This window comes from Myodes glareolus, chromosome 13 (genome assembly GCF_982192425.1).
Source record: "Myodes glareolus chromosome 13, mMyoGla1.1, whole genome shotgun sequence".
NCBI lineage: Eukaryota > Metazoa > Chordata > Mammalia > Rodentia > Cricetidae > Myodes > Myodes glareolus.
This window is the reverse complement of record NC_142038.1, coordinates 27,487,164-27,510,322: the sequence shown is the minus strand read 5'-3', so window position 1 is coordinate 27,510,322 and position 23,159 is coordinate 27,487,164. Positions and strand designations below refer to the sequence as shown.

General features: G+C 49.5%; 1 protein-coding gene across 5 annotated transcripts in view; it reads right to left on the bottom strand.

Moving 5' to 3' along the window:
* Ndst1 (N-deacetylase and N-sulfotransferase 1) overlaps positions 1-23,159 on the bottom strand; it is a 61,009-nt gene that overhangs the window by 36,175 nt on the left and 1,675 nt on the right. The window contains exon 1 of one of the 5 annotated variants that reach the window (XM_048419019.3): positions 6,801-6,929. The exons of 2 other annotated variants lie outside the window; for them this stretch is intronic. The gene's annotated coding sequence lies outside the window, so the exon portion shown is untranslated. Of the gene's footprint in view, positions 1-2,729; positions 2,854-6,384; positions 6,449-6,800; positions 6,930-23,159 lie in introns of those variants that run through there. 2 more of the 5 variants (XM_048419021.3, XM_048419020.3) reach the window with 2 other exon arrangements.

The window sequence follows — 23,159 nt, the reverse complement described above, 5'->3', positions numbered from 1 at the left end:
CCTGAGAGTTTGAGGCTAGACTGAGCCACAGAGAGACTTTTCTGTTTTGTTTTTTTCAAGACAGGGTTTCTCTGTGTAGTCCTGGCTGTCCTAGAATTCATTATGTAGGTCAGGCTGGCCTCAAACTCAGAGATCTGCCTGCCTTTGCCTCTCAAGTGCGCCGTCAATGTGCATGTGCGTGTATAGGTGTGTGCTGTGCAAAGTTCATGAGAATGTGAAGATGTCAACACTCACAATCAAGGTGTGGAAAGGATAGAAGACACTGGCTACCCTCCTCTATGACTACTATGGCTTCTCCACTTATTCCCTTGAGACAGTCACTCATTGAACTTGAAATTTGCCATTTTTTAGTTAGGCTGAGAGCCAGTAAGCCCCAGCAATCCTCCTGTTTCCACCCCCACTCTCCAACACATGTAGCTATGCCTGGCTACTGGCCATGCTACCTTCAGACATGGGTGCTGGGGCTCCAAATTGGGGCTCCAAATTCAGCACTCTGGCCCGCTGAGCCACCTCTCCAGCCCCAGACCCCATCTTAAAGATAAAGAGAAAAAAAAAGGGGGGAAAAATTCTTACAAGCAAGATTATGAACCATACTCACAGTTAACAAAACATATGCTTTAACTTCCTGTGAACTTTGCAAAGAATTTTTTGATCTTTTTACCTATGTTTTTAAACTTAGCTTGTAAATCTATACATTTCAAAATGCATCTTATGGGCTGGAGAAATGGCTCAACAATTAAGAACACTGGCTACTCTTCCAGAGGACAGGGGTTCAGTTCCCAACACCCATCTGGCAGCTCACACCTGTCTGTAACTTCAGTTCCAGAGCCTCTGATGCCCTCGCTGGACTCCACAGACACCAGGCACACACTTGGCACACCAACATTCATACAGGCAGAACACCCATTCACATAAATTTAAAAACTAGTAATAGAAATATCAAAAAAAATATTATTATTAAAAATAACTCCAATTAGCTTTTTTAAAAAAAGCCAGACACAATAGCATATACCTTTAATCCTAGTTAGCATTCAGGAGGCAGAAGTAGGCGGATCTCTGTAAATTCTAGGCTATTAAAACTATTAAAAATATCAAACTAGCAAGGGCAACACACTGATATTTCATCTCAAAACTAAACAAAATAAAACAGGATCTGTGACCTAGAAGGCGGGACAAGAGGATGAAGTCAGAAAGAAAAAGCAGGGAACGAGGCTTCAGGAAAGAACAGCAGTCTGACATCACCTGGGAGCTGGAAGCATACAGGTGACCTGTCGGTTCCCTCAGTCCGTCTGTCACACAGGACAAGGTGCCAGGCACAGCACCAGGCACTGATGAGGCAGTGATGACCCAGAGCTTCAGGGAAGGTCTCTGTGAGCTTCAGAAACCACGGTTTTAAGTCACTTCAGGGTGAGTGAGAGAAGGTCCACACAGTCCAGTATATACTGTGTTTCCAATCTGAGCCATTCTTGACAACTGGGGCACCCACCTTCTAATACACACACCGAGCTCCTGTGTACCAACACATAGGCACACTCACACACACAGGCATGCTGAAAGGCATCATTTGGGAATCCAGGCCACACAAACACTGAGAGCTGAGAAAGAAGCCTCAGGCAGTTCTAAAGGACCTCCATGGTACGACAGCATGGTGGCGGCTGCAGGCCCAGACACTAGTCCCACGTGTGTCTAGAGCTATGCCCCACAGCTGGCCCAGCTCCTCCCAGCTATTACACCCTCAACCCAGTCACACTACCACCCACCACCCAGACACACCCTACAGCTGAGCCACACCCCACAGCCACCCAGCCTGGCCTGCCCCACCCTCCAGAGCCAAAGCAGTAAAGAAAATCCCCACATTTGCTTCCCAGCTGAGGGGAGAGTTGTTCCATTCGAAGTTCTCCCCAAGAGGCCAAGACTAGGAGCAATCCCTTCCTGGTGGGATTTGTGGCACTCCCATCCCCCACAATCCCACAGTGCTGACTGGCTTTTGGCCAAGCTGTTGCCTATCAGTCACCCCACCAATACCACAGTCACCACTAGCCAGAGACTGAAAGTGGTTTAGATTGGACTCAGCCACAGGGCATAGTCCACCTGCAGTCAGTACACAGAGCACTGAGGACAAAAAAGAGGAAAAGGAATTCTTTGAATTGCACCAACCAGGAATGTGCTGTTCCCACTACCCTGACCCCTTTTCTTATCCATTAAAGCCATGCCCACCCTCCTACAAAGTCAGGTCCTGCTGGAGTCAGACTCTGCCTACTGTGGGTTTTGCAAACACTTGGATGAGTGCTCCTCTACTTCTCCACGGCCTCCCAAGGCACAGGCAGAGGTTTCCTATCTCCTGTGGGTGCTCACAATGAGGAATCCTTGCCTTCCTCTTCCTTCTGTGGCAGGAGTCTCAAACCAGCTACAACAGTCACAGCAACTTTCCTTTCCTGGACGCCACATGGTGAGATCAGCCCCAGTCCAACAGCACCGTCCAGATGAGGTGCTGGAGCCCAGAGGCTCTCGGCCAATGGAGTTGGCTAGGAATCTCAACACAAGCCTGGGCTCTTCCTCTGTAGCTGAATTCACCTGGGACAGCTGGTGCTAGCCTAGTGCCCAATACAGAGTGTACCTCTACTCTTTCCGCTGCATTATCCACTGTGTTTCACATGCAGGGACCCCCTCTAGAAGGAGCTCCACAAACCCTCCCTCCATCAGCAAGCAAACCAAACAATACTGCTCACCCAGTTTCTTAGCTTGGGAACTTGTTCTTGGTCCCCTCCTGGCAGGCAAAGGGAGGCACAAGACTGTGGGTGGCTAATGCCTTACTTCCAACGGGGCCTGAGTTGAAAATTTATCTCTGTACCAGCTCTGAAAAAAAGGTTTACCAAGCAAACAAACAGCAGGTGGAGGATGGGCACTGTGGATAACAAGCCAAGGCAGGATCAGCTATGCCGGACGAGGGATGGTCTTTCCAAAAACAGGGCTCTCTGCTCACCCCAACATTCCTAAGACCATAAAATCCATTGCAGCTATTTTCCTCAGGTTCTGATCACAGACACTTAAAGGAAAAGGACATTTCCTTAAGACTAACAGCCTCTCAAGTCCAAATGGATCAAAGACCTCAACATAAAGCCAGCCACACTGAACCTTACAGAAGAGAAAGTGAAAAGTACACTTGAATGCATTGGCACAGGGAACCACTTCCTAAATAGAACCCCAGCAGCACAGACACTGAGAGAAACAATTAATAAATGGGACCTCCTGAAACTGAAAAGCTTCTGTAAAGCAAAGGACACGGTCAACAAGACAAAACAACAGCCTACAGAATGGGAAAAGATCTTCACTAATCCCACATCAGACAGAGGTCGCATCTCCAAAATATACAAAGAACTCAAGAAATTCAACACCAAAAGATCACATAATCCAATAAAAAAAAAAATGGAGTACAGACCTAAACAGAAAACTCTCAACACAGGAATCTAAAATGGCTGAAAGACACTTAAGGAAATGTTCAACATCCTTAGTCATCAGAGAAATGCAAATCAAAACTCTGAGATTCCATCTTATACCTGAAAGAATGGCCAAGATCAAAAACACTGATGACAACTTATGCTGGAAAGGTTGTGGGGGAAAAGGGAACACTTCTGCATTGCTGGTGGGAATGCAAGCTGGTACAACCCCTTTAGATGTCAGTGTGGCAATTTCTGAGAAAATTAGGAAACAACCTTCCTCAAGACCCAGCAATACCACTTTTGGGTATATATCCAAAGGATGCTCAATCGTGCCACAAGGACACGTGCTCAATTATGTTCATAGCAGCTTTGTTTGAAATAGCCAGAACCTGGAAACAACCTAAATATCCCTCAACTGAAGAATGGATAAGGAAAATGTGGTATATTTACACAATGGAGTACTACACAGCAGAAAAAAAAATAATGACAGCTTGAATTTTGCAGGAAAATAGAGCTAGAAAACATTATTTTGAGTGAGGTAACCCAGACACAGAAAGACCATTATCACATGTACTCACTCATAGGTGGCTTTGAAACATAAAGCAAAGAAAGCCAGCCTACAAACCACAATCCCAGAGAATTTAGACAACAATGAGGACACTACAAGAGACTTACATGGATCTAATCTACATGGGAAGTAGAAAGTAGAAAAAGACAGACAAAATCTCCTGAGTAAATTGGGAGCATGGGGACCTTGGGGGAGGGTTGAAGGGGAGAGGGGAGAGGCAGGGAGGGGAGCAGAGAAAAATGTAGAGCTCAATAAAAAAGACTACCAGCCTCCCCTGCTGAAGTTCACCAACTCAGAAGGAGCTCCTGAAAGCTCCCAGGAGCTGTGCTGGGAATCCCTGCTGTGCCCACCACACTGGGAGGGATGCTTCATAGAAGGTGTGTGCACATCACAGAAAGGAAGAGCAGCCTCAGGAGGCAAGCTACTGTCTTAGAGTGCACACAGCTGAGTGGACTTGAAGTAGAATGACCCTTCCCAGCATACTTTGGAGTCCATTCAAGCTCTTTAGAGTTCCCTGCTCAGCATTCCTCAGCCAGGCCCACAGCTGGAGGAGCTCTACTAAAAAACAAGGAATGCACTCAACAGGCGCACACCTTTATTCCCAGAGGAAGCAGAGGCAGGCGGATCTCTGAGTTCAAGGCCAGCCAGGGCCACACAGAGAAACCTTGCCTCAAAAAGCCGAAAGAAAGTGGGGGGAGGGGGAGGGCACACATACTCTAGTCAGAGGTCTCCGCTAAAGAGCAGAAAGGGAAGGAGTAGTTCAGGTCAACATAGGCCATCTTGTTATTTGTTCCCCGTGGAAATCAATCTATGCCTTAACCTACTCTAGTCTGCCTTCCTTTCGGGGAAGTAAGGAAGTGCCATCCCCTTCTATATTCCCCTATGGTTTTGAGACACAAGCAGGCACACTAATGTGTGAGCCACCTCAGAACCCAACCACCCCCCCCCAGGTGTTAAACTTAGGGGCTACAAAGGCAGGGCCCCCTCCACCAGCTAGAAAGTCAGAGAGAAGACCAGCATCAAAGCAGGAAGACATCTGGGCAGCTCCTCTGCGGAGCCAGCCCCTCTGCGGAGCCTGCTTCCCCCAGTGCACAGTATGACACCATGTGTGTGCACCAGAGCAGAGCAGCTTAGGCCCTTCCGAGACGCTAATGACAATAGCTGACTCTCCAGATCCACAAATCCAGGGTGGTCATGACCAACCAATCCCCACCAAAAACCAGGTTAAGAAGTTGAATCTCAAGGGGTCTTGTCTTTGGCCTGCCCTAGTGTAGCAGATGGATAAGAACGTCCCCCCATAGGCTCACATATTGAATACTTAGTTACCAGGGTGTGGAACTATTTGAGATTAGAAGAATTAGGAGGTATGTCCTTGCTGGAGGAGGTGTAGCCTCGTTGGATAAAGTGGTGACACTAGGAATAGGCTTTGAGATTTCAAAAGCCCATGACAGGTTCTCTCTCTCTCTCTCTCTCTCTCTCTCTCTCTCTCTCTCTCTCTCTCTCTCTCCCCTCCCTCCCTCTCTTCCTTCCTCTCCCTCCATGTGTGTGTGTGTGTGTGTGTGTGTGTGTGTGTGTGCGCGCGCGCGCGCTGTCCACGGATCAGGATATAAAGCTCTCACCTACTTCAGAGCCCTGTGTACCAACCACCATGCTCCCCCATAATAATAATGGACTAAGCTCTGTAAGCCAATCAATTAAATGCTTTCTTTTACAAGAGTTGCTTTGATAATGGTGTCTCTTTTCAGCAATAGAACAATGACTAAGACACTCAACTCTTCTGGTTTGGCAGAACTGAAGTCACGTATGTAACAACTGAGTACCCTTAGAGATCACCATTCCAGGATCCCCACTGCCTTGAAGGAAACCTTCAATTCCTGAGTCTACTTGCCTCAGGTGTTGCTGTCGACTCCCTAGCTATTCCAGGATGCTGCAGAAGAACTGAACACATCCCTCAACCACCATCTCCTCTTGCTCCTCTTTCTCCACCACCTCCAGCAATCCACCAGGACAGCCCCTGCCACTTACCTACGGCAGCCATGTTATCAGGACACCCATGGAACCTGCTTTTCCTCCTGACTATTGACAGACAGAACCCATGCCAGGCTCAGGCGCCTGTTGAACACCCTGGCCCCAACTGTATGGGTCATGTGTGTGCACGCACACATGCACACACACGCACACACACACTGTACATTAACACACATTCGGAATGGACAAGGCAGGGGACTGACAACAACAGTCAAAACGGCCAAGAAGGTCAACACAGACAGGGAACCAGAGCAGGAAGGACTGGACGCACCAGAGCTTCGGGAGTTCAGGCAGTGGCTGCTCTGAGGCTCTGCATCTGGCTGTGCCTCTCCAGGGCTCCACACTCACCTCACACAGCTGCAGCGAATCCCAGAGCCAGGACAAATGGTACTGCTGTCTGTCTAGCTCCCTTCTGGAAAGGAGGGAGGAAGGAGGGAGGGAGAGAAATGACCCTAGGGAACTCTGCTCTAGGAAACCTCCGGTTCTCTCACCACCTCCCTACCGCGCGGCCAGCCTAGACTTCTGGACCTCCCAGGTCCAGCAAGGCCCAGGGGCACCCACAGCAAGTAGAAGCTACCTGGAGGTACCTCCATACAAGAAGAAAAGCATGTCCCCAACCCTAGGAGAGTCTGGCTTCTCTGGTTCCTCTCAGGAAAGGTAGCAGTAAAAACTGGAAAGAACTCATGCAAGCAACAAATGTAAACTAGGTTCCAAAGGACTTTGACTTCCCATATGACCTCCCCTGCCAGCCTCAGTTTCCCTACCTGTCCTGAGAAAAGGAGGAAAGCTTGATATTCCCTCTTGGTACCATCTGGAAGTCAAAGTATCCACGACGTTGGCTTTTGGCTCCTGACCCCGCCCTAGCTGAGCTGACAGGCCCTTCCCATTGTCCCGCCCCACACAGGAGGAAGAAAGGTGACTGGCAGAAGCATGGAGGGTGTCAGAGTCCCTGTGACTGTCCACATGCTAGAGTTGCAAAGCTTGCACACAGTCACGGCCCAGAGAGAAGCAGCAACGTGGCTCTGGTCACACCGTAAGCTGGGAAAGGTCAGGCCAGCTGGGGATAGCTTCATGGCAGCAAATACTCAGAAGTGTCCACCTGGACTTGACTTCTGAAAGGACACCAAAAAAAGTACAAAGCACTTTATTAATGGCAGAGGCTCAGGCTCAAGAGTAACAGTGGAACCAAAAAGATGGTGTGCTCATACTTGTGGGGCCCAGGATGACACTGGGCTAACTTTGCAGCTTCTCAGTCACAGCACAAGGACAACAGGGGTCCTGGGAGCCCCTACAAGGGATGAACAGCCTTAGCCACCTCTTAAGGTACCCGGGGTTTTGGTACTTGGGAGACAGAGGGAAGAGGACAGAGAGCTGGATGTCAGCCTCGGTTACAAAAACAAACATACGGGCAGCAATTAGAGAATTGTCAGGAGTGCCCTAAAAGCAGCCAGCCCAAAAGATGTCAAAGCCCGGGGGATGCTAAAAGCCTACAGGCCCTAAAGCCAGTGGTAGAATGACTCTGGAAGAGAAATGCTGGGAGGCTGGAGCCACAGAAGCCCCTAATCTCCTAAAGGCCTGGTGGGCACAACACAGGCCTGCTGAGACAAAGGACGGCTCCTGAAGGCCCACATGAAAGCAGTCTGTCCCTTCAGACTTGCTGGAGCTTGTCACCATGACAGGGGCCTGCTGCCAAAACACCTGGGGCACAAGGGGGCTCACTGCAGTCACTAGGGGCACAGTTAGCAGAGAGGGTGAGGAGAGGCAGAGATTAGAACAAAGGGTGCACCCAAACCTACTTCAGTCAATCCATTTGAAGGGAACTAAGGGCACTCTAGACAGGGCTACCAGGTTTCCCAAAAGGCTCCTGATAAACACATCATGCACTAGTCCCAAGGCTCTGCTCAGTGAAACAGGCAAGGTGTGGGGACAGTGGACAGACGGCACAGGCGTGGCTTAAGGTGGCTCCTCCGTGCCCTCACTGGAGACCCAGCATTTAATAACCAGCCTGGGACCTCAGGCAAGCACCTCCTCCTTTTAGGCTTTCTCTTTCATCTGTAAAAGAAACTGTACTAGATGGTATGCACTCATGGATGCTCTTGGCCCACAACTGTGAGATTCAAGGGCAGACACAACCAACATCCACCACACCACCCTAAAGGCACAATGGTCCAGCACACCACAGCCCACACCTATGCCGACTGCTGAGCTTCTGCATGTTCAGGACTTGGCTTCACAAATGAGGAGACTTTGGTTCATGGGGTTTGAGCTAACTGCTCAAACTCCCAGTGGGGAAAATACTTAGCTGACATTCAGACCACTGCCTATCTTGGCTCTTAATTCCTGACTCTGTGGCACTGGCCACAGGTAGCCGCAAACACACAAGTCCTGGGAAATGCCATGGGATCTTTGCACCTCCCACGTTTCCTGGTACATAACGCTGAAACTAATGTGCGAGGTGGTTGGGAACAGGCAGCTGGAGAGGGCAATCCACTGGGCCCTGGGAACTCTGCAAGTTGGCCACTCAGCCAGCTGTCCACTACAACGGTTAATGTCCTCATTGCCACCAGCCAACACCTGCCATTTTTGAAGCACACACACACAGGCAACACTTCCTCACACCATTGCTTTGGTATCACAAGACAGCTTTGGGAAAACATAATAAGGATTTCTTCCCCCACCCTCAAAAGAAGGAAACTGGACTCTTAAGGACATCCAACTTCCCCTAAAGATACACAGGAAGATAGCAAACTCAAAGCCCAATCCTCTGCCTCCTTATGCAGAGTTGAGTCCACCACACACTCAACTTGCCAAGTCCACCAGCCAATTGGCCTTCATGACAGCAATGAACACATGTGAGAGCCTATGTCTTGCCAGCACACCACCTGTCATCTGAGCTGCCCATCTCCCAGCAACCCTGCAAGCTAACGCCTGTTGTGATCTCACTGTACAGACGGATGCTGAGGCTTGGGGAGGATCATTATGCCCACTGCAATGCTACATACGGAGAAAAGAGTTGAACGGCTCAAACCCAGGCTGTATGGCTCCAGAGCCTGAGGCCTAGGCCTCTGTACTCTCGGAGGCTCCACCACAAGCAGACACTAGCACGGGACAAGAGGTCAGACATATCCAGTAGTGCGAGTGCCTGGTAGGGCATGGCAAAATTATGATAAGAGGAGAACAAACAAAGCTCGTGGGGAGCCACAAGAGGGAGGCTGATATAAATGTCTGTCTGGGCATTAGGCCAAAAGTCTGAGCAAGGGACACATGAACAGAAGGAGGTGACAGACACGGGGGGCATGTGAGATCATGGTCAAGTGTCTTGCTTTCTCTGTACCTCAGTTTACCCAGATGCTAGGGAAAGTTGCTGGACTATCTCCAGATCCTTTCCCACAGACCTAAAGACCCTTGGACCCTGAGAAAACAAACACTGCCCAGTGTTGCCCCAGGGACTTTGAAATGTCCTTGGCTGTCCTGGCACAACTCAACTGTTGGAAAAGGCTTACAAAGCAAAGGGTTCAACTAGCATGCCTGGGCCAGTGAAGTGTGTGGGGGTTCTTAGGGGGCCACATTCCATTCATTGTCAACCACTCCATGGCTCCACTGAAGCAGGCACCACCCTGCCTAGACCCAGACCAGGAGCCAAGGCCACATTCAAGTGCACAGAGGAATGCCACTCCAGTCCACCGGCCCCACTGCCAGCCCTGTTTACAGTCCTAACTGGTTGGTTGTTTTAGTCAAGGTCTTACTATACAGCCCAGGTGGACCTCAAATGCTGTGATGCTCACACTGGGACTCCTAGGAACAAGTGATCCTCCTGCCTCAACCTCTAGAGCACTTAGGACGGCATATATGCACCGCACCGCCACACCTAACTCAATGTCTGGAATGTCCCTTAAGTTCCCTCAATGTCACCTACCCTTCAAGCCTCTCACTCACATTTCCCTAAGGCTGACCACTGAACAGCGGAGACAAGAAGTCCCTAGGAAAATTCCAACCCTCTTCTCCGACACCTGTGCTGCCATGCCAACACAACAAAGACCCTCAGCTAGGTAGGGCACAGAGGTACAGGGGAAGGAACAGAACCAAGACCTTTCACCTGGGCCAGCCCTGTTCTTATCTGAGGCAGAAGTTAACAGGGACTTGCTAAGATTCTGAGCAAGACACACAGGAACAAAAGGAGGTGACAACATAAGGTGGCCTTCTGAGACTTTGCTTAAGCATTTTTGCCTCCTCATATCTCAATTTACTCAATGACAAAGGGAAATCCTTGGAACGAGTCAGGTCCCCACTATCCCAAATCTCAGCAACTACAGCTGCCCCCACCAAACCACAAGGAAATGTGTTCTTGTTTGAAAAACTGCACGGTTCCCATAACCTACTAGATCACACAGGTCATCGCTAATGCTTCTAATCGAGTGTGGTACCAGATCTTTGCCAAGTGTCTTCTGCATGTCTCTCACTAACTTCATCAGAATAACCCTGTGAAGCAGGGGTCAGATTGGCCTGTTTACTCAGATGATAAAGCAGAGGGTCAGAGATGTTTCATTTGCCCAGAGTCTCACAGTCAAGCAGCAGAGCAAGGACTCACTGCCCACTTGCCTGACTCTAATACCAAATTCTTAATCACTGTAGTATGCTACCTCCTCAAATGCTCCTGGCTACCCTTGGAGCTCCAGGCCAGGACAACACTGCAGTGCAGAGCAGGGAGGGGGCAAACAAAGCAGGGCACTGGCTAGCAGAGCCTGAGCCTCCTTCAAACTAGGCCCACCCACCAAAACCAAAACTCCTTCACACGAGGCGTGCCAAGCAAAGGGTTCTCTACCAAGACCTAGCATCCTCTTTGTCAGGGGGAAGGGGAAGGCAGGTTTTGTAGACAGAACTGAGGGAGCGAAAGTGTTTGTCTCAGGACAGACTCTTGGAACGGGGAGGGCAGGGCACACCTCACATCCCAACAACACTCAGGGTCCCCAGGTACCTTTCATCAGTGTATGCCATACCCCAACAAACTGACCAGAAATCACCATTTCTCTTTCCAAGTCTGCTTGTCCTCAGCCTTCCTGGTCCAGTTAGTGTCAACAATCTCCTCCAGCCAGCAACACTTTCCTCTCCCACCCACATCTAATCCCTCAGCAAATCTGTCGGCTCATCTACAGGATAAATCCAGAGGCCACTCCTGATGCCCCTACCCTCCCTGCCACTGAGCCGCCATCGTTCTTCATCTGGGGGCTACGAGCTCCTCCTGACATCACCCTGTATACCCCCTGACCTTCCTGGTTCCTCTGTGGGAGGTAACCACATGATTGCTCTGCATGAGGAGTTAAACAGGTCAGTCCTCCACCCCAAGCCCTTCAGCGACTTCCCCTTTACTCAGATCTAAACAGCAAAGTCCTCCTTCTTAAGGGACAAGAAGCCCTTCCCCACCCACCCTCCCACCTTCTGCCTGACCAGGTGCCTTGCTGCCCCTCGTATGTGCCCATGCCAACCCTCAGACTTGGCTTGGTGCTCCCTCTTCCAGGCATGCTCTTCCCCAATCTTGCAGCAGCATCCTGCCTCCCTCAGCTGCTGTGGCATAGCCTGGCCCTTTAGGCACACCTGCTATCCCCAGGTCAACTTTACTCCTCCTAGGGACTTCTTGTCACTTGGCACAATGTGTTCGCATTGGTTTGCTGATTCTGCCCTACTGGTGGCATGATATGAAAACAGAGTCCTGGGCTATTCTGTACACTGTCGGGTCAGTTCCTAGAAAAAGGCCCAAATGAAGCAGATGCTTCATAAGAATGTGATACTACATCCCTGAGCCAGACACATCTAGTCTCTGGGTCCTGAAGGGTAGTACCACACCTGGGCCTGAACAAAACCTTCAGGGTTTCATGTGACCCCTGAAAACAATATTCCATTTTTCTCTATCTACAGACTTTTGGCCCCTGGGGAGGAGCTCTAGGTCCTGACAGTTGGGCTACCAGAAGGAGCCTTGACAGGGCTGCCGCTGGCTTTCCCAACAGCCCACAGGTGCTCTCAGCAGGTGGAGGGGGAAGCCAGGGCCTTGTCTGCCCTTCTTTGTCAGCAGGAAGACTGTCAGAAATTAGCTTTGTTCTCAGAAGAAAGAGCACAAAGCCAGTGCCAGGTAGAAGTGGGCACACAGACAGCTGGCCCATCGAGACAGTGCAAGGGAAAACCAAGAAACAGGATGCAGGATGTTTGAGGGGTCAGTCACGTACCGAGCCTATTTCATGCCTCCAGGGTACTGTTGCTCTGCTCAGTCTTCTAGGCCCTAACCTTCTCCTCAGACAATCAGCTGATTGCCCCCCCCCCCCGAATGATCTGCCACTAACTGTCCAGAGGGCGATGAGGACAGAGAAGCAAAGCCTAGCTTGAAGAGAGAAGAGCTGAGATTATAGCCTAACTTTTTTCATACACTCATGACTAATATTTGGAGGGACCTTTAGAACCTCAGTTCACTCAGCTGTAAATGGCTTGTTTGGTCTTGTACTTAATGTCTCAGTCTGTGTGGCACAGGCCCTCAGCAGACCAGTCATTTCTTGTAAGGCCTGAGAGCAGAGGCCCAGCATCTACCTGCTAAGAGCCAGACTTCAGCTTCTTCCTGTTCTGGATCAGACAGAGCACACCTCTCAGTGTAACCTTCTCCTGAGCTGTCAGCCCATGTGAAGTCCTCTGGGCCTACACCACCCCACAAACCTGCCTAATGTGCTATCCTTGAAGAATTGCTCAAGATGTATACAGAACCACAGCGACAGGGAGGAGCCCTGCATGCTGGCCTAGAGGGTGGAAGAGAAGCCAGGGATGGGGTAGGAGAGATGTTCCTGATAAAGTCATCCTGGGGTCCTCTACCAGCCCTAGACCCCTATGCCTTAAAACATAGTACTCAAGATGTGCCTGAAGCTCTCTGTGTCTGGGTATTTTACAGAGGAAAAGCCTAAACAGAGGCAGGGGACAGAAATCTATAAGGCAGTTTTTGTAAGTTCCCCAGAGTTTTCTTGTCTACAGGATAATTGTGATCTATCAGCAAAGACCACTTTGAAGTGGCATTTTCATTGGCACGGAAGCCTACGCCTTTAATCCCAGCTCTTGGGAGCAGAGACAAGTGGATCTCTGTGAGTTTGAGGTCTGCCTGATTGATCTACATAGAAAGTTCCTGGCCATCCAAGGCTAAATAATAAGATTTTTTTTCTCAAAAGAAACAAAATCAGAAAACGAGTTCAATAAGCCTTGTATGCACAGTCCTGAGCCTAAGCACATTCCCAGACACAGATATGAAGAGTCCACACCCTCACTGCCCACAGAGAGCCAAAGAGACAGGCAGACAGCACCCTGACCAGTGGAAGAGAAAGCAGACCCTATCTGAAGGACAGGGTGGCAAACTCAGATGTCTCTGGAGTCTAAGATTATGAACCACACGAAATGGCAGGCGGGGTCAGTAAAGGGCACAGCCTCATCCCTAGCAGGAGCCACTGGAGAATGCAGGCTTGGGGTTCTCAGTCTCCTAATGGGGAGCACGGGAAGTTGGAAGACATAGTCTCATAGAATCAAGACTGGCTCAACTCCTGATCCTCCCATCCCTACCTCCCAAATACTGGGGTTAATAGCATACACCATTATGTCCAGCTTGATGTTACAGTTTTTGCAGTAAAGCAAGAAGTACTTTTTTTTTTTAATGTAAAATGTTCTATTTACTACTAGCTCAATATCTGGCATAGACCAAACAAAATCTGCCCATAGGGCACATGTGACCTGCCAGCTTTTACCTCTGTTCTCTTAAAAAGAGCAGAAAACACAGTATTGAGTTCACCGTAGAGTTCAGCACAGGAGTTGTGACTAGCACTGTGGAGGCCTGTCAGAAAGACAGATTCTCCGGATCAGGAAGGCTGCCTCAGGGAGGTGCTGGGCTGAAAGGTGAGGTGGGCGATGTTTAGAAAGGGAATGAATCCAGAACTGGGACCACAGGAAACACGAGTCTCTTGGCCTTAGAGGCTGGCACATCACACGAGGGACCCATGCCGCTTAGTAGCCAACGAACACAAAAATTCAAGGAGCCTGCCAATCTCCGAAGCAAGCACAGTCCCTGGACAGTGAAAGGAGGGGCTGGCTGCCCGCCCCACAAACCTGCAGACGAAATCAATCAGACTAAATCAATTGGTGGAAGAATAGCAGGGGTCCGATTTCAGATCTGCAGCGTGAGGAAGTCAGCTAACAACAGCTCCGTGGGGGAAGGGGTAGGAAGAGACAATAGAGGGACAAAATGAGGTTGAGAATCATGTCCTGCCTGGCCAGGCCAGGTTGTTACATAAGCCTGCCTCAGGACACAGTGTGGGAAGGCCTGGGCTGGGAGGCCCAGAATGCAGAGAAAAGCCTACCCTCACTGCCTACCCACTGCAGCTCAACAACCTTGCTGTGGCCCAGGCACCAGGTGAGCCCAGGGATAGGGAGAAGACCCAGACCGGGGGCAGGCATTGAGAAGGCCAAACCAGAGACCCACAGCAAGGACAGCCACGTACCAAACTCTTCTCAAATGACAGTTCTGTACCAGGCACTGGAGGAGTCCTCCCTATGAACATCCTGATTGAATAGATAAGCATCCTTGCTATTGCCAGTTTATACAGGAGGAGCGTGAAACACAGGCGATCACACAGACCCTAACTGGAGGAGCTAGCTGGCTTTACACCTGTCAGTGACTTCTGGGACCACACTTGAAACATCAGTGTGACATGGCCACTTCTCTCCAGTCTATAGTGCATGTGGTCCTTGCTCATCACAAGAACACCTTACCCTCTATCAATCTGCCAAAACTGACAGGACTCTTACTTGAACACAGTACAGAGGCCTGGAGAGATGGCTCTTTCAGAGGTCTTGAATTCAATTCCCAGCATCCACATGGTGGCTCAAAACCACCTATAACTGTAGTAGTGTCTATAACTGTAGTGTCATGGGATGTACAGACAGACAGTTGTACATGCAGACAAAACATCAATATACATAAATAAATCTTTTAAAAAACAGTATGGGGGCTAGAGAGATGCTTAGAGGCTAAAAGCACTTAAGAGGACCCAGATTCGGTTCCCAGAAAACACATGGTGGCTTACAAGCATCCCTAACTTCAGTTCTAGGATCTGCATTCCACAAATACCAGGCATGCATGTGGTACAAAGACATACATGCAAGCAATATGCGAGCAAACACCCATACACATAAAATTGGTAAAAATAATAATAATAATAATAATCTTTTAAAAAGAGAGAAAAGCAGTATACAGAAATACCTTCAAATTCCACATCTGATTTCAGGGGCTCAAAATCCCTGTACTGGAGAGAACAGGTGGACCATGACCACAGAGTACCTAAAGACAGAAGATCAGGAGTAGCGGGGTATCTATAGGCACTGAGCCCTTCACCCACAATTATGGCACGATCGGGGCCAGGGCCTAGTCATTCCTGCAGAACTGGGAGAACAGAATGAATCAGGACACACAATGGCCTGTGACTCTGTGCCCCGCTGAGTGTGACTCAGAGTCCCTAGCTGCTAGGTAGGCGGTGTATGGCTAGGTCCAGCATCTGGATAGGGCAGTCTCAGTCAGCTCCATCCAGTCTTCTGTCTGCCACCTTGCTGCAGACCAGAATGGCCTTCCCCAACCCCAGCAGTAGTGAGTTTCCAAAGGCCACCCCCATCATGGCCCTTGCCATCTCAAACAAATCAGAGATCTGAGGGGCGGCAGGACCAAGAAGACCCCCTTCTAGTCCAAATTCTGGGCTGCCTCCTGCGGGGCGAGGGGAGGCTTCCTAACAGAAGTCTTGCCCAGCTCCAAGCCCTGAATCTATAAACAACAGGCCTGACAACTTCACAGAGCTCTGGATCTTGCCTTCGGGAAATTATATAAACATCCTTCAGAGAAACAAAAGTCAAACCTACAGACTCAACTTTTTTTTTTTTAAGGGTATCAAGAAACCTTTTTCCAGTCCAGCTTCCCCCATCCTACCGCCATTGTTCCAAATATCCTCTCAGGACCTAGAAAATACATTTGGTTTCCGTCTGGAGTTTGGGCTTCTTGGTGATCTTCCTCGTGGAAACTGCCCCACCCCTTCTTGGCAGCTGTCTCCCAGGACACCCCCATCTCTCTTCCCAGAATTTCCCTAGGCCACCCTGAGGATATGGCTACATAGCCTGCCAAAGACTAGAGAGATGGGGCAGTTTAAAGGAGAAAGGCCGTCCCGGCCAGGAAGGTCAGCAACAGTTCTGAGCTCTGGTCCTAACCGTGATTCTGACGCCCCATGCAGCCCAAGTGAGCACCTGCTTCTGTTTGAGCCTCAGTCCTTCAACTTAAGATGAAAGGTTCCTATGCCACCAGGGAAGTCCTGGGGTTCCTAGCAAGTACACTGCGGACACAGGCAGGAAAGGAGAGAGTAGATGATAAACAAGCATTTAAATTTTATTTTTATTTATGTGTGCGTGCGTGTGTGCTCCCTTACACAGAGACCAGAAGCAGACTTCAGATCCCTTAGAGTTGAAGTTACAGGTATTTGCAAGGGTGTTGAGATCTGGTCCTCTAATAGAATAGTGAGTGCTCAATGATGGCTTAGTCACCTTCCAGCCCCTAGGAGACTGATCTGACCCCTCCTACTTCTCCAACCAAAACTAAAGGAAGCCCACTTTCTCAGATTTAACCTCTCACCCTACTCTGGGGCCTTGAGTTCAGGCAGTTCATGGACAGAACAGAGAATAACAATGTCTGTAGTAAAGGACCCTGCTTGGAAGCAGAGGAAAGAAGATCTCTGTGAGTTCCAAGCCAGCCAGACCTACACAGTGAGACTCTTGTCTCAATGAATAAACATTTCTAAATCTAGTCCTTCTGGCTATGCATGGCCTAGGTACTTCCATCTATAAAACACAAGTGTCTACAGTGCCTCCTTAATCTAGAGGGTTATTCTGAAGACTGCTTCTGAGATGACATGTAAATGTCTAGCAAGCATTGATAAACTGTCAACAGATACGAGTAGCAATTACAATCATCATTAGAATTATTGAGATGCTTAAAACCACTGACTGGCGACAGCTAAGGCTTCTCAGTCCCACATCTGGACACTGATTCATACAGATGCATGCCCTTGCATCCCTAACACACAGCATTCTCTAATGCAGGACCCACATTCTCTGGCCCCAGGCCTGGCCCAGGCACAGAACACAGCTGGCTTGCTCCTAGCACCCACATTTTTGTTTTGTTTTATTTTAGACAGTGTTCCTCTGGGTCATTCTAGTAGTCCTAGAACTCGCTATGTAGACCAAGCTGGTCTCACACTCAGAGATCCTACTGCCTCAGCCTCCCAAGTACTAGGATTAAAGGCGTGCCACTCTGCCCAGCCTCTTGGCACCCATTCTAGCCAACACAATCTCACCCTCACCCTTCCTATTCCCACCTCTGTCCTCTTCAAATTGTCTCAATATTCTTTCTTATACTCACAGGGTTCAGCTATACCCCAATGCTCTTATAAGACTGTTTCCTGGAGTAAAGAGCGTTCATCCAAAATGGTAGCTCCTTCGAAACATCGTAGAACAAGGGCATAGCAGTACCAGCCTTTAAACACAGCACTCAGGAGGCAAAAGGGGTGGATCTTTGTAAATTCAAGATCAGCCTGGCCTACATAGTATCAGACTAGCCAAGGTACACAGTGAGGATAGTGAGACACCCCCTCCCCTCTTGAAAGAAAGAAAAGAGAAAGAGAAAGTAGGCTTTCCATGGCCCCCACAGTTGTTCCACGGGAACAACTGAATATGCTGAAAACAGGAGCCCAAAGAAAGACACATTTATTTTTTTAAATGACCTAGCCAAGTGGTCACTAAAAGGATAAGACAGGAAGGAATTGGGCTTTCCTGGATTTCTCCGGGTGCTGTGAGTCTGATTAACTGAAAACAGAAAGAGGCACTGACCTTGTAATGACCTAATCCAGTGGTTCTCATGCATCAGAACCATTTGGAGAGCGACTGAACACAGACTACTGGGCTCCGGCGCCCCAGCGTCTGACTTACTGGGTCTGGATAGGGAGGCAGCAACTGTACATTTCCTAAGTTCCCAGGTGATACAGATGCCAACGGTCCAACTTCAAGAACTACTGGCTGAAACCCGCAGGAGAAGCAGAGGGAGCGCCTGCTGCTTCCATTCCCATTACGGCATGAGCCAGGGTGCCACAAGTGTCAGGAGGAAGGACACACAGGCAGAGGGACCTGAGTGAAAGACCTGCTATGGCAACAGTCACTCCTCACTGGCCTCTGCCCGGGCAGGCAGCTATGTGCAAGCAAAGCAGAGGGTACAAACCAGAGGTGTCTGCCACTGAGCAAAGACTACAACAAGCCTCCACCCTCCACCACCTGGAGACCTGTCCAGACAAGTTAGTCCTTGGCCAGCCTGAGGGTGCTGAGAATCCAGGCTTTGCCTCATGGAACCAAATCTCAGGCCTGAAAGACCAGAATCCCCACCCACCATATTAATTACATGCACTCTGGGAATTTTTTTTTAAATTTTACTTATTTTTATTTTATGTGCATGAGTGCTTGCCTGAATGAGTATCTGTGTTTACAATGCCCATGAAGGCTAGAAAATGGTGTCAAATCCCCTGGTACTGAAATTATAGTTGCAAGCCACCATGTGGATGCTGGAGATTGAACCTGGGTCCTCTGGAAGAGCAGCCAGTGCTCTTTACCTGCTGAGCCAGGCACCTCTCCAGCCCTGAGCTGAATTCCCAGAAATATGGAGCTTTCTCCCTCCAGGAACAATACTGCCATCTTGGCCTGCTGTGATATGTTTTCTTATTACATAGTTGAGATCAGTCCCCTCTGGTATATCTATTCTTCAATCTGTCTGTCAGTGCTTCACAGAACAAGGCCAGAGCAGCCGTGAGAATCAGCAAACACTGGCTGTTATTCTGAGTTTAAGCTCCAGGTGGAACCACTGGTCCCTCTAAACCTTGGTTGTCATATCTGCTTAAAGAAGGTGATAATAACTCCATTTCCCATTGCTGTTATAAGAAGGAAACGAGCACCACAGTCAAGAATAACTATCAAGCTGGTTTGGTGGTACACATCTTTAATCTAGCACATGGAAGGCAAAACGGGAAGCCAGCATGGTCTATATAAAGAGTTATAGGCCAGGCAGGTAACACAGTAAGACCCTGTCTCCAAAATCAATAACAATCGCCAGGCAGTGGTGATGTGTATGCCTTTAATTCCAGCACACAGAAGCAGGTGAATCTATGCCAGCATGGTCTACAGAGTTGATTCCAAGACAACCAGGACTATTACACAGAGAAACCATCTTTAAAAACTCAAAAAAATAAATCAAATTGTAGTGATATTTCATTTGTATTTTAATAAATAAAGCTTGTCTGAAGATCACCGAGTAAAACAGCCCCACTGGTCTCCTCACAGACTAGGCAATGGTGACACACACCTTTAATCCCAGTAGCCACACTAGTTTGTCATAGAAAGTGGATGCTAGTGGTGCACACCTTTAAACCCAACACTAGAGAAGAATATAAGACAGGAGGAGACAACTCAGACACAGCCTCATTCTGAGATTCCTGGAGGCAGGATCGCCATTTCAGACTGGGGTAGAGCTAAAAGCCAGTGGCTGACTGTTTTTGCTTTTCTTACCTTCAGGATGAACCCTAATATCTGTCTCTGGGTTTTTATTAATTGTGCTACAATCAATCAATCAATCAATAACAATGCCAGTCTCAATAATCAAAAGTAACTCAAAATTTGCACTGTCTGAATTAAAATGCTTCAAGACAAGGACAACTGCAGTCCACCTGCCCAGGCTCCATACGCAGAAGTGACATTGGGGACCAGGCCCCAGCATCTCTGGTACTCAGTCTTGCTTGTAGCCTTGACTTGACCTGGACCTCACTACTCCCTGAAGGTGAAGTCCCCGCCTTCCTGTTCCCGTCGCCTCTCCCTGCCACCACCCATTCCCCTTGCCCTTCTGGAAGTCCCAAGCCCACACCCCAGGTCATGAGATGGGTCATGAAAGCAGCCATAGGGGCCACCTGAACAAGCTATCCAGTGTAGTCACCCAGGAGGAGACCTGGCCAATGGGACTTGAGTCCTTTAACTTGGATGACAGGCAGGAAGTCAGAATGCAGAGGCATCAACAAAGAGAGGAAATCCTGTCGGCTTCCAAGATATAACCACAGCTACTTGAGGCCATGAGGCTGTCCTACCACTGGGACTCAGTTTCCTCACCTGCACTTTCCCAACCTGCTGCTTTAAACAGCTCCTGTCTGCTGGGTGCTGCATATCAACCATCCTTTCCAAAATAGGAGTCTGGGGGTTGGTTTGTTTGTTTTTACATGTAGACTGTGTGAGAGTGTGGGAGTGGGTGTGTTTATGGCATGTGTGGAGGTCAGGACTTAGTTTTGGAACTGAAGACCAGGTTAACCTTGAACTCACAGAGTTACCCAGCCTTACCTACCCGAGAGAACCAATTCTTGCGGGCCAGGTTCTGGTTTGCTCCAGAGGTAACTGCCTGCAACTCCCATCCCCTAAGATCCAACAAATACACGGTATATAGACACGTGTGCAGGCAGAACACTCACACACATAAAATAAAAGCAAAGGTTAGAGAACATTTTTAAAAAGAAAAAGAAAGGAAATGAAGGAAGGAAAAGAGGAAAAAGGCGGGAGGGACAAAGAGAGAGAAAGAGAGGGAAGGAGGAAGGGAGGGAAGGAGGAAGAGAGGGAGGAAGGAATGGAGGGAGGAAGGGAGGGTGTGAGGGAGGCAGGGAGGAAGGGAAAAGAAAATCAATATTATTAGAAGCAGGCAAGGCTGGGTGGGTGTGTCCTCAAAGCACAGGGGCTCAGGGAGCTGTGCAGGCCACCGGGTGTTACAGCTTCCCGGGGTGCACAGGAAAGGCCACTTCAAGAGCTCTGAGCACAGTGGGGCGAGAGTGGGCTGAGCGCTACCCAACTTCTGTGTTCTCAGGCAAAGAGGGAACTGAAAGCTGTCACTCAAACCTGACCCTGGGGGGGTGGGGGTGTACAATCTCCCACACCCTCTAAAGACTCTCCACTCCTCCTGCAGGCACTTAGCAGTGAGGTCCTCCCCTTGTCCGCAGGCAGTCTCTTCTCAGGTTAGGTGCCCTGGGCGTGAGCTTACTGCTGTCTTTTGCCTCCTATGGTATCTGCCCCTAGGGAGCTTCCCAAGGATTCAAAAGCAGAGATATTGCTGAAGTCCTTCCCTAAACCTGGGCCAACCCCCGGAGGCAGCTACAAGATCCTGTAGCCCCTCTCTCCTGCCTGAGTCTGCCTGAGGCGGCCAGGTTGGCTCCACTGGGTAACAGTCAATGAGTTTTTCCATCTCGGTCACTCTGGCCACGATCTATGGCCAAAACAACCCTGAGAACAGCATCTCAGTACCACATAAACAGATCAGTATGGGCTCAAACTCCGGCACTGTTAGTGACTCTTCCCCTCTGAGCCTCCATTTCCCCCACCTAGAAATAGGGCAGGATGGGGTGACCAGCTACTCTGCCGGGCATTGTGAGAAGTCAATGGGTGTCTGTAAAGGGCCTGGCACCATGCCTGGCACAGAGTACAGTAACAGGCACCATCTCAACAAGCTGCTTACAACCTTCTGTCTTCTCGGCTACCACATAAAACCCTAACTCAGGAGCAGGATGCTGGTAAGCCCCCACAGTGCAGCCTGGTGCCCACCGTCCTGTCTGCTGGCCTGATCCCTCAGATACTTCCTCCTCTGGGAACCTCTGCTGACCTTACCAACCAGGAAGCTCTTCCTTCCCCTGCCCTTCAGGCACCAGCTACTGCTGATCACCCTATCATACCCTGCTCCACAGCCACCCCACCTCTGATCCTCGGTTGCCCTCCCTGGTCAAAATCCAGCAAATACCCTGCCACCCTGGCCACAGAAATTTTCCATATGAATTTGAAAAATTACCCAATCTCCCATCTCAAGCAAAGAATGTCCTCCAAATAGTCCTGTTATTTCAAGCCATACTCAAAACAAATTTCAACCTAGAAGTTTGCACAAGCCCTAGAGATTTCTAAGTCTGGCTCTGGTTCTAAAGTACAGACACATGGGCCCAGAGCACAGGCGAAGCGGGTCCCTGAGGCCAGGAAAGAGAACTATGGGCTGCTGAGAGCATCTCTCACATTCTCTGTTGGCTCCTGTGCGGCTACTTCCGGTCCACGTCTCTCAGCCTGAAGACTCCCCCTGCACACCCCTTGCACATCCCCTGTGACAGAAGCCTCTCCCTCTCCATCTCTCCCTGACTTTCTCCCTTTACCTGTTGACTTTCCCAGAGGCCTCTCTGCTCCGAGCGACTCCGACCACACAAGGGACAGCCTCCAGCCCCCAGGACCCTTTCCAGGTCTCTCAGCCCTCTACTTAATCTCCCGCTTTTCAGAGCTAAGTGGCGGAATTTCCACTCTTGTTCCTACAAGTTGATAGTGATGTCAGCTGGGGAGAGCTGTCTATTCCCAGGGCCCGGGGAAAGCCTACAAATCCTTGGGAATCCCACACTCTGAGCTGGAGGGCCTTGGAGCGGCTGGAGCTGTGTGCACAAACCTCCCTCCCCCAGGAACCCACCACACCCACCACACCAGCCCTCGGTCCAACGCTTTCAAGATGTCATTAATTAGCAATTTGTATTCCATCTCTTAAGTAATTGCTCAAAACCTCCAATCAGAGCTTGATTGGTAATCATGTCCCTCCCCACCCTACCCCCACACACCGCCAAAGATTGGGCCCACCTAGCACATGAAAACCCAGTGAGGATCTGAGCCACTCTTCACAGTTACTAGGGGGGGGGTCTTTCCTCAGGGACTACGAGGTACCAGTACTGGGCTAGCTGTACTCTAGAACAAAGACCAGCATCTCTGTGAGGATTCTGCAATCTTGCTGGCGCAAAGTTCACCCTCCATACTAGCTCCAACGACCTTTAAGGCTAGGGTATCAAAGCCTCCCTTAGTTTGGCCATGAAGACTAAAACGCTTGGGACATAAATCCTTGGCCTTAGATCCCTGATCTGCCCAAGGGTTCAACTCTTGAGCCCAACCTCCTACCCCCTGGTGATCTGAAAGTGACAGGTCTAAAGGGAGATAAA